Below are 9604 nucleotides of genomic sequence, written 5' to 3'. Positions count from 1 at the left end.
AGGCTGTGGTCCGTGTGATTAGATTGGCTAGTTTCTGTGATTATGGTTTCAGTGTGTCTGCCCTCTGATGCCCTCTCGCAACACCTACCGTCTTACTTGTGTTTCTCTTACCTTGGACGTGGGGTATCTCTTCACAGCTGCTCCAGCAAAGTGCAGCCGCTGCTCCTTACCTTGGACGAGGGGTATCTCCTCACCGGCACCCCTCCTGACCTTGAACGTGGAGTAGCTCCTCTCGGCCCTCCTGTGCCTATGTAGCCACCGCTCCTTGGACTGGGGTTGCTCCTCTCAGCTGCCGCCCCTGACCTCGGACGTGGGGGTAGCTCCTCTCAGCCGCTCCTGGCTCCTGGGAAGTTAAGTTACTTGGCAACAATTTGATCTTTTTGAGACTTGTTTTTCTGTTTTTTTTCCCCTGCTAAATCCAGAATCAAAGCAGCCTTTTAGTCTTGGGCTAATTTTGCTCTACTACTGAGGCAAAACTCTCATCAATATTTTTATCCTGTCTTGTGACGTTTTCCCACACAGGATGTGGGAATACAAACGATCTGTCCTTTTGTGAGCTTTGAATATTTTCCCCTTTAATCCTTTCAGGTGGTTCTTTCTCCAGCTTTAGGTAGTTTCTTTACATGTATTCACTAACCAGTCCTCAGCTGGAAGACTCAAGGAGGATCCTCTGCAGATATCCAGAGCTTTCTCTATATGCAGCCCTCTTCTCTCTAGTACTTTGTCCTGTGAATTTTAGCTGTCTTGTCCTCCCTGGACACCCAGCTCTCTCTTCTCAGCTCACAGAAACTGCTAGGCTCTGCTTAGATTCCACCTCTCTGCACAGTAGCCTAGACACTCTCTAATGATAGTATGCTAGAACAGTCATAAGACTCAGCTTGTTTGTTTCTCCTCTTTCTGTGATCCTTATCATGTCCTGCCTGAGGTCCAATACCTGAAAACTTGTTTAATAGTCTGTCTTTTTGTCTTTGCGGCAGGAGGGTAAATTATTCTATCTTGGCCACAAGTCGAAATCCCTTCTGGCTTTTTGTGAGACTGTGGCATGAGATTTCAGAAGTCTTATTTTTCTAAGCAATGAAGAAGCCCAGGATGTGTCTCTGAGAATGGAGGCTGAAAGGGGATGGAGATCAAAGTTCCTAGAGTAAAGGCAGAATAGGAACTGGAAGGCTGGATTGTTAAATGAGTCATTCATATGGATGCTCAACTGGCAAACTAAGTGGGGGTGGAACTGGCATTACAGACAGAAGGAGGAAGATGGCAAAGGGCCTGGAGGAATAAATTAGCAGTAGCTTCAGAGAACTGTAAAATATTTCTTATAGCTGGAATATAAAGTACCCAAGAAGCCATACCAGGAAATAAAGTAGACTGATGACTATATTTGAAGGATGCTGTCTGTTATACTAAGAAATTTGGATATTTTCTTGAAGGGAATTGAGAAAGGAAATTGGGAAGCCAGGGAGTCAGATGCTCATCCAGATTAATTCTGGAGTTGTCTAGCTGATGACAGGACATGAGGTAGAGAGGAAAACTGAAAGCTGGAATCAAACATTCTTACTGAATAAAGGAGGGTGGGATCATAGGCTTCCACCGTGGCTCAGTGGTAAAGAATCCACATGCAGTGCAGGAGTCGGAGGAGGCGCAGGCTGGATCCCTGGGTCAGGAAGATCCCCTGGAGGAGGGCATGGCAACCCACTCCAGAATTCTTGCATGGAAAATCCCATGGACAGAGGAGCCTGGTGGGCTACAGTCCACAGAGTTGCACAGAGTCAGGCACGACTGAAGCGACTCAGCATGTATGCACACTGCTGCTGCTGCTGCTAAGTCTCTTCAGTCGTGTCCGACTCTGTGCGACCCCTTAGACGGCAGCCCAACAGGCTCCCCCGTCCCTGGGATTCTCCAGGCAAGAACACTGGAGTGGGTTGCCATTTCCTTCTCCAATGCATGCAAGTGAAAAGTGAAATTGAAGTCACTCAGTCGTGTCTGACTCTTCGCGACCCCATGGACTGCAGCCTACCAGGCTCCTCCGTCCATGGGATTTATCCAGATACAGCCTCAAAGGAACAGAAATGGTTCACCCATGAGTGGTGGACTTGACAACAGAGAGCAAGGAGAAGCTTTCCCTCATTTGCCCTACTCCTCCTCACCTTTGTGGTAATCAGAGTGTGAGAGAAGAAGCAGCCTCCTTCTGGAGAGGAAAGCAGGAGCCTCAGGAGACAACCCCAGATCAGCTAAGACAAGGACTGAAAGGAAGAGCTCAGCAGAGAAAGCAGTGTGTAGGGCAGTTAGTTTCTAATGGAATAGGACCTCCAGAGGGCACAGTGGAAAGGGCTCTCAGAAATCAAATGGTGGCAAAAACGTGTTGCGGGTGTATGTGGAAGAAACAGCATCTGGGACTCTAATATTAGTCTTCACCTCTTTTCCAATCTTGCAAAGGTGGTAACACCTCCTCTACTGTCATTTGTTTTTAATGCCCTTCTTAATGTGTTCCATTATAACCGATTTTAGTTTCACTTGAACATATTTCTAACTCTTTCTTTCTGTTTAAAATTCATATGATCAGATTGGTGTATTTCCAAGGAGATACTTTCTCTAGCCCTCATGAAATGTGCTCTCTCTGTAGCAAAAACCTTGTCATTCTGATATCTTAAGTCTTGGTCCAAAAGGCCCAATTGCTTTCTCTGACCCTGAGAATTTGATATCCTCCCTGCTCTTCCCAGAGCCCTTCTTTTAGTGAATGAAGAAATGGCAGTGCCCCCTTTCACTCCCAAGATCTTCAGCTTTTGCCCAAGCATCCTTCCACAGAACTGCTTTGCAAGTTATTTGTAGATGTGCCCTTCAGCCCTGTTGGAGGTACCAGGAGCAGATAGAAGTCAGAAAGTTAGGTGGATGCTATGACATACTCCATATTCATAGTGGGAAGATGGCACTGCTTTCAACATTACTTGACATACAATATTAATTTTTGTATACCTAATAGTACAAAAATTAAAATCTCCAAAAATGTATTTGGTAAAGAGTAAGTTTGACTTCTTTCTGTATCCCCAGTTCACTTCTCCTCCCTGGAGATAACTACAGTTATCAGTTTCTTGAATATGCTTCCAGAAATATTCTATACATTATCAACTTATTTCCTCTTTAAAAGCCACAGATTGTAGCATCATATACCCACAGTTTTGCCTTTTTCACTTAAAACTATATCCTGAAGATCTTTCTAGGTCAGTCCCTATAGAGCTGCTCGTTGTGTGACTGTGTAGTATTGCACTGCTAGTTATACCATAGTTCATTTAACCAGTTTCCCACTGGCAGTCTTTTAGGCTACTTGCAATTTTTTGCTCTTGCAAACAGTGTTTCAGTGAATATTTTTGTACATGTGTCATTTCAAACATACAGTTATAGAGTATATACAGATTAAATATGTAGGTTATATATAGAATACATCCCTTGAAGTGGATTTTCTAGATCAGACTATGGCACTATTGCTTTTGATTGGCCCCTGAGGAAGCTTTATCCAGTGATCTCTTGAACATGATGGCAGCAAGCCATCCACTTCCACAGTCTCCCTTACTGCTGCCAAGGGCAACTGTTTCCACTTTTTGTTTCCACTTACAGAATCCTCCCTCTTCTTCTGTGGAGAATGTGATAAAACATCTTGTCTAGTGAGTGTGCAAAGCCTTCATGGAGAATGCTCTGTTTCTGTGGTGTAATGTGGCTGGTTCAACTTGTTTTTCTTTTCACGTTTTTCTACTTATCATCATAACCTTGGTTATGAAACCCTCTGCTGACCTCCTGGTGTCTTCCTTCTCCTTTTCCTCTTTTTCCTACACCTCTTTCTCCCCTCCCCCTTTCTCTCCCTCCTCTTTGTTCTCCTTTTCCTTTTTCTTTTTCTCTTCCACTTCTCCCCTCTTCCTCCTTCTCCTTTGTGATGGTTTATGATGGGTCAAGTTGCTAGGCTACAGTCCCCAGTTATTGAATCAAAATAATCTTCTTGTTTGCAGATGTGAAGTCCATAAGTAGTTGGCTTTAAGTAAAGATTATCCTAGATAATCTGGGTGGGCCTCATTTAATCAGTTCAAAGGCCTTAAGCTGGGGCTTCCCTGATGAAGAAATTCTTCCTGTGAGCAGCAGTTCCAGCCTGCCTTTCTTGACCTACTGTCCTACAGGTTTTGGACTTGCCTAACCAGCCCCTATAACTGTGTAAGCTTGTTTCTTGCAATAAATCTCTTAATATATATCTTCTACTGGTTCAGTTTCTCTGGTTGATCTCTGACTGATACATCCTTCAAAGTATTTTCTCCATCCAGTCTGGGAAGTCCTCATTTCATTGACAAGTGTAAGAAGGTACTCCTCAAACTCTTTTATCTGTTCCTCAGGGTGGAAGATGAACTTCAGTAAGTACTTACCGAGGGCCATCATTGCCTGTGATTGGAAGGAAACCCTTCTTCAGGCCCCAGGAAGGGTTCCCCAGCATCAGGAACAATGTGCTTGGGTTGTCTTATTGGTTGATTGGTTGATGTCAGATCACTGTTAATTGCATTAAGAAGAAAGTAAAAATTATTGAACAAAAAAAATGAGAATGGGCAAAGTATAAAATAAATATCTCTGTGTCCATACTGATATAAATAAGTGATTGACTGAATAAACAGATAAATAAATGGAAGAGGCAAATCCCCCAGGCAGAAGAATTTCAAATAATTTACATAGGTAATCTGCCCTCAAGGAGGTGGATCATTACTCTCTATTTCCTAAGATTGGGTGGGCATAGTGACTTTCTTTCAAAAAGTACACTGTGGAAAGAGGGAGGGAAGACTGACTCTATAGTGTAGAAATCTGACAAATGCTACCTCAGTCAGGCTATCAAGTTCAACATCAGTCGTGCAAAGTCATGTTGATACTACGTATCGCAGCTATGATGCAATGAAAAGGCACTTTACCTTTGTGGACTTCTCCCTTAAACCCATAATCCTAGTCTATTCATGAGAAAAACGTCAGAAAAATCCAAATTGAGGGACATTTTGCTAAGTAGTTGACCAGCACTTCTCAGAACTGTCAAGGTCATCAAAAACAAGAAAAGTCTGAGAAACTATCATGATCAAGGAAGAGCCTAAGGTAAGACATGATGACTAAATATGATGTGGGGTCGCGGATGGGATTTTGGAACAGAAAAAGGACATTAGGTAAAAACTAAGTAAGACTGAATAAAGTGTGGACTTTTATTCATGATGATGTATCAATATTGGTCCATTAATTGTAATATGTGTCACACTAATGTAGGATGTTAATAATAGGGATGGATGGATGTTGGGCATATGAGAGTTCTCTGTATTATCTTCTCAGTTTTGCTACAAATGTAAAACTGCTCTAAAAAATAAAATTTATCTCTGGAGACAATAAAAATATCAGTGATTGCCAGAGGTTCTGGGAAAGAAGGAAGAGAGGGTTGAATAGGCAGACTGCAGGGGCGTGTAAGGCAGTGAAATAAAACTGCATGATACTGCAATGGTGGATAAGTGTCATACACATTTGTCAACGCCCACAGAATGTGCAACAAAAGAGTGAACCCTACTGTAAACTATTAACTATTAGACTTTGTAACAGTGTATCAACATGGGTTCCTTAACTGTCGCAAATGTACTACACTGTTCCAAAATGTTCATAATTGGGAAAATTGTGCATGCCAGAGTTGGAGTGTTCAGAGAGGGAGAGGTGGGTGGGGTGAGGATACAGAACTCTATGTAATATCTGCCTAATTATTCTGTAAACCTAAAAACTGTACTAAAACACTGTCTACTAAAATAAATGAAGAAAGAACTTGACTACCATTTCTCCAAAGAAGATATACAAATGACCAACAAACACATGAAAAGGTGTTCAATGTCACTAGTCATTAGGGAAATGCAGCTCAAACCTACAGTGAGATACCACTTCGCACCCACTAGGATGGCTATGATTTTTTAAAAGTAAAATAACAAGCGTTGGTAAGAATTTGGTAAAATCGGAACCCTCGTGCATTGCTGGTGGGAATGTAAAATTGTGCAGCCACTATGGAAAACAGTTTGACAGTTCCACAAAAATCTTTTTTAAAGATAGAATTACTGTGAAAAGTGAAAGTGAAGTCGCTCAGTCGTGTCCAACTCTTTGAGACCCCATGGACTGTAGCCTACCAGGCTCCTCCCTCCATGGGATTCTCCAGGCTAGAGTACTGGAGTGGGGTGCCATTTCCTTCTCCAGGGGATCTTCCCGACCCAGGGATCGAACCTGGGTCTCCTGCATTCCAGGCAGACGCTTTAACCTCTGAGCCACCACAGCAATTCCACTCCTAGGTATTAAAATAATTGAAAACAGGTATTTAAACCATAACTTACCAAAACTTGTACACAATTGTATCTATTTCAGTATTCACAATAGCCAAAGAGTGGAAATAACTCAACTGTCCATCAATGGATGAATGAATAAATAAAATGTGATATAGCCATACAATTAAATTTTACTTAATCATAAAAAGGAATGAATTACTGATGTGTGGTACATAGATGAAGCTCGAAAACATTATGCTATGTGAAAAAAGACAGACATAAAAGGTCATATATTGTATGATTCCATTTTTATTAAATATCCAGGATAGATAAATCCATAGAGACAGAATGAAGATTAGTGGTTGCCAGAGGCTGGGGGGCACTGGAGGAATGGGAAGTGACTGCTTAATGGGTATGGGGTTTCCCACTGGGATGATGAAAATGTTTTGGAACTAGACAGAAGTGATGGTTACACAACATTTTGAATATAGTATATGCCACTGAATAGCACACTTTAAACTGCTTAATTTAATGTTATGTGAATTTTACCTCAATTTAAAAACCAAGGAATGTACAAAGTACATAGAGAAGGAAACCACTAGCTGCTTTAGGAGAGGTCAGAAGATGGGAGGATGGGAAGGTTTAAAGCAGTTTTCAAGAAAGTATTGTTTGAATTGAGTTGAGTCAATCAATGTATGAATCAACTATCAAACATTTATCGTGTACATGCAAATGCCAAGCACTAAGGCATTGAGGATATATATGTATATGAATGAATATGAATTCAGGTCTCATTTGCCCCCTCAGGGAGCTCATAATCTGGTTGGGAGAGACAGACACATAAATAGGCAATTGCAGGGCCTTGTAGTAAGTGCAGTGATAGATGTGTGCACAAGGTATTGTTGAAACACATCCTTGGAGTGTTTGAAAGGATAGGTAGGTAGTGTGAGTGAAGAGGGAGAAGGAAAGTAATTTTAGTAGAGGGAACATAACAAGCAAAGGCATGGAACCAAGATAGAAAGGGTGTGTGTGTGTGTGCGCGCGCGCACATGCGTGTGTGCATGCGTGTGTGTGTATAGTGAGTAATTACAAGTGGTTCCATGTTGTAATAGCAAAAATTTTCAAAACAGGAAGTGGCAAATGAGGTTCAAAGCAAGAGGATGACAATCGGGCTTATATTTTAGATAAATCCCTCTGTTAACAGTGGAGACTGGGATTGGAAGGGCATACGACTAGAGGCAGGCAGACTAGTAGGAGGCTGTTGCCATAAGTCTGGTTGAGAAATTATCTGGGCCTGAGCCAGGGAAGTGGTAATTGGGATAAAGAGGAAAGATCAGAACCAAGAAATGCTTAGGAGATAAAATGAACAAGACTTGAGGATTGAGTGGATGTTGGTGGTGAGGGAGAATCAAGAACAACTCTAGGCTTCTCTTTTGTGTGATGGTATGATATTTGTCAGAGGTATTAGTTGATAGCTAATAGAGGCTGACTCCAGTTGACTGAAGAGAAAAATCAGTTTTTAAACGAAAGAGTATTGAGGTGCTCCCACAAGTGTTGGGAGGGTTGGAGCTTGAAGGCTAAGCTTCCAGGAACAATGCCCCAAACCATTGTAGAAGCAGTCAGATGATACAGGTAATACACGTAGAGCCCAAAAGGAAACTGCTACTGAAGCTGCTGCAAGAAGTCAATCCTGAAAACACTGGGAAATCTCTGATAGCAAAACTGGAAGCTCTGCGTAGAGCTGGTTTCCCCATGGTGCTCAGTTCTGAATCAGTCTCATGCAGATGCTTCTGAGTGGAGAAGTGAGGGGGGCCAGCAGGTAGTCCTGACTCTTACACAAGGGAGGCAGAACTCATAACGTGCAAATACTTCCATATGTAAAAGGGTATTTCAACAATGAGGACAGCCACAAGTATAACACACACGGTGCTGCTGTCAACTAACGTAGAGGATGCAAGAGTTTGAGATTTCCCCTATGGTCCAGTGGTTAAGACTCTGCCTTCCAATGCAGGGGGCATGGGTTCAGTCCCTGTTGGGGAACTAAGGTCCCACATGCTGTGAGTTGCAGCCAAAACTTTTTTTTAAAAGTTTTTGGGGATGAGGGTAATGAGTTCCATCTCAAACTTGTGTAGTTAGAACACTCAGCTATAGATGTCTAGAAGGTGGTTGGGGTATTTGAATGTCCCAGCATAGAGGTAGCAGTTAAAATAACAAAAGAGGTGGGATGGTCCAGGGAGAGCATGTAGAGTGAGATGAGAAGACAGAGGACAGAATCCTAGAGTGGGAAAGAAAACTTGCCAGGATTTCTCAGTGCCCCTGTAAAAAGCCTGTAACACAGGAATGTATACAATGTAAAGACGGACAATGTTTGCTCTCACTTCCCCTGCATTTCACTTTTTACATACCTTGAGGATATTTCTAGTCATTTGTCTAGCTCACTGCTGTGATCCAAAGGGATGATAAAACCTCTCTTATCTCTCCAAGAGCTCCAAGCAGTGACAGCCTGGACCAGGTCCCCAGGTGAAGTGCCCAAGATTCCAGGAAGACTGAGCACTATTTCCCTAAGTATTAACACTTCAAAAGGGATAAAGCCCAGACTTTGGAGATGTCTCTAGGCTGTAAAAGCTGGAGACACAGGACTTATCTGGCTTTTGGAAGGACATACTAACCTTACAAAAGATTGGTGTAAGAACGAGGACTCTTTCCAGCTCCCCTCCCAGGAACAAAGGGTTTTCTCTTTCCTTTTGGAGGGGAGCAGGATGGCTGTCTCTTTCCAATATATAAATGGAGAAAATCCACTGTTCTCTATCCCTTATCTTGGGGGTGAATCCACCATTCACATAGAAAGTTTCCATCAGTTCTCACCCTGTTGCCTATGGATCTGGGTGTGGTGGATTGACATGGTAATATTACTCTGGCTGTTGACCTGGTTGTGAGTATTAAAAAAAAACTTATCCCTGATCCAGGTGTATCCTGCTTCTCTAGTATCCATACATATATATAATGTACATAACTGTGCAAGTGGGGTAACACCTCAGACCCCTTGACAAAAGTTCTTGGCAAAACATTGGGAAACATAAGCATTTAAATGGTGGAAGGAGGAAGAGATTTTAAAAAGAGAGTACAAATGAAATAATGCCATTTGCAGCAAAATGGATGGACCTAGAGATAATTATACTAAGTGAACAAATAGCATATGATATTACTTATATTTAAAACCTTAAAATGATACAGATGCTTATTTATAAAACAAAAATGGATTCACAGATATAGAAAACAAATTTATTGGGGACTTCCCTGTCAGTCCAGTG

This window comes from Bos indicus, chromosome X (genome assembly GCF_029378745.1).
Source record: "Bos indicus isolate NIAB-ARS_2022 breed Sahiwal x Tharparkar chromosome X, NIAB-ARS_B.indTharparkar_mat_pri_1.0, whole genome shotgun sequence".
In the NCBI taxonomy this organism is placed as follows: Eukaryota; Metazoa; Chordata; class Mammalia; order Artiodactyla; family Bovidae; genus Bos; species Bos indicus.
This window is presented reverse-complemented; position numbering follows the sequence as displayed.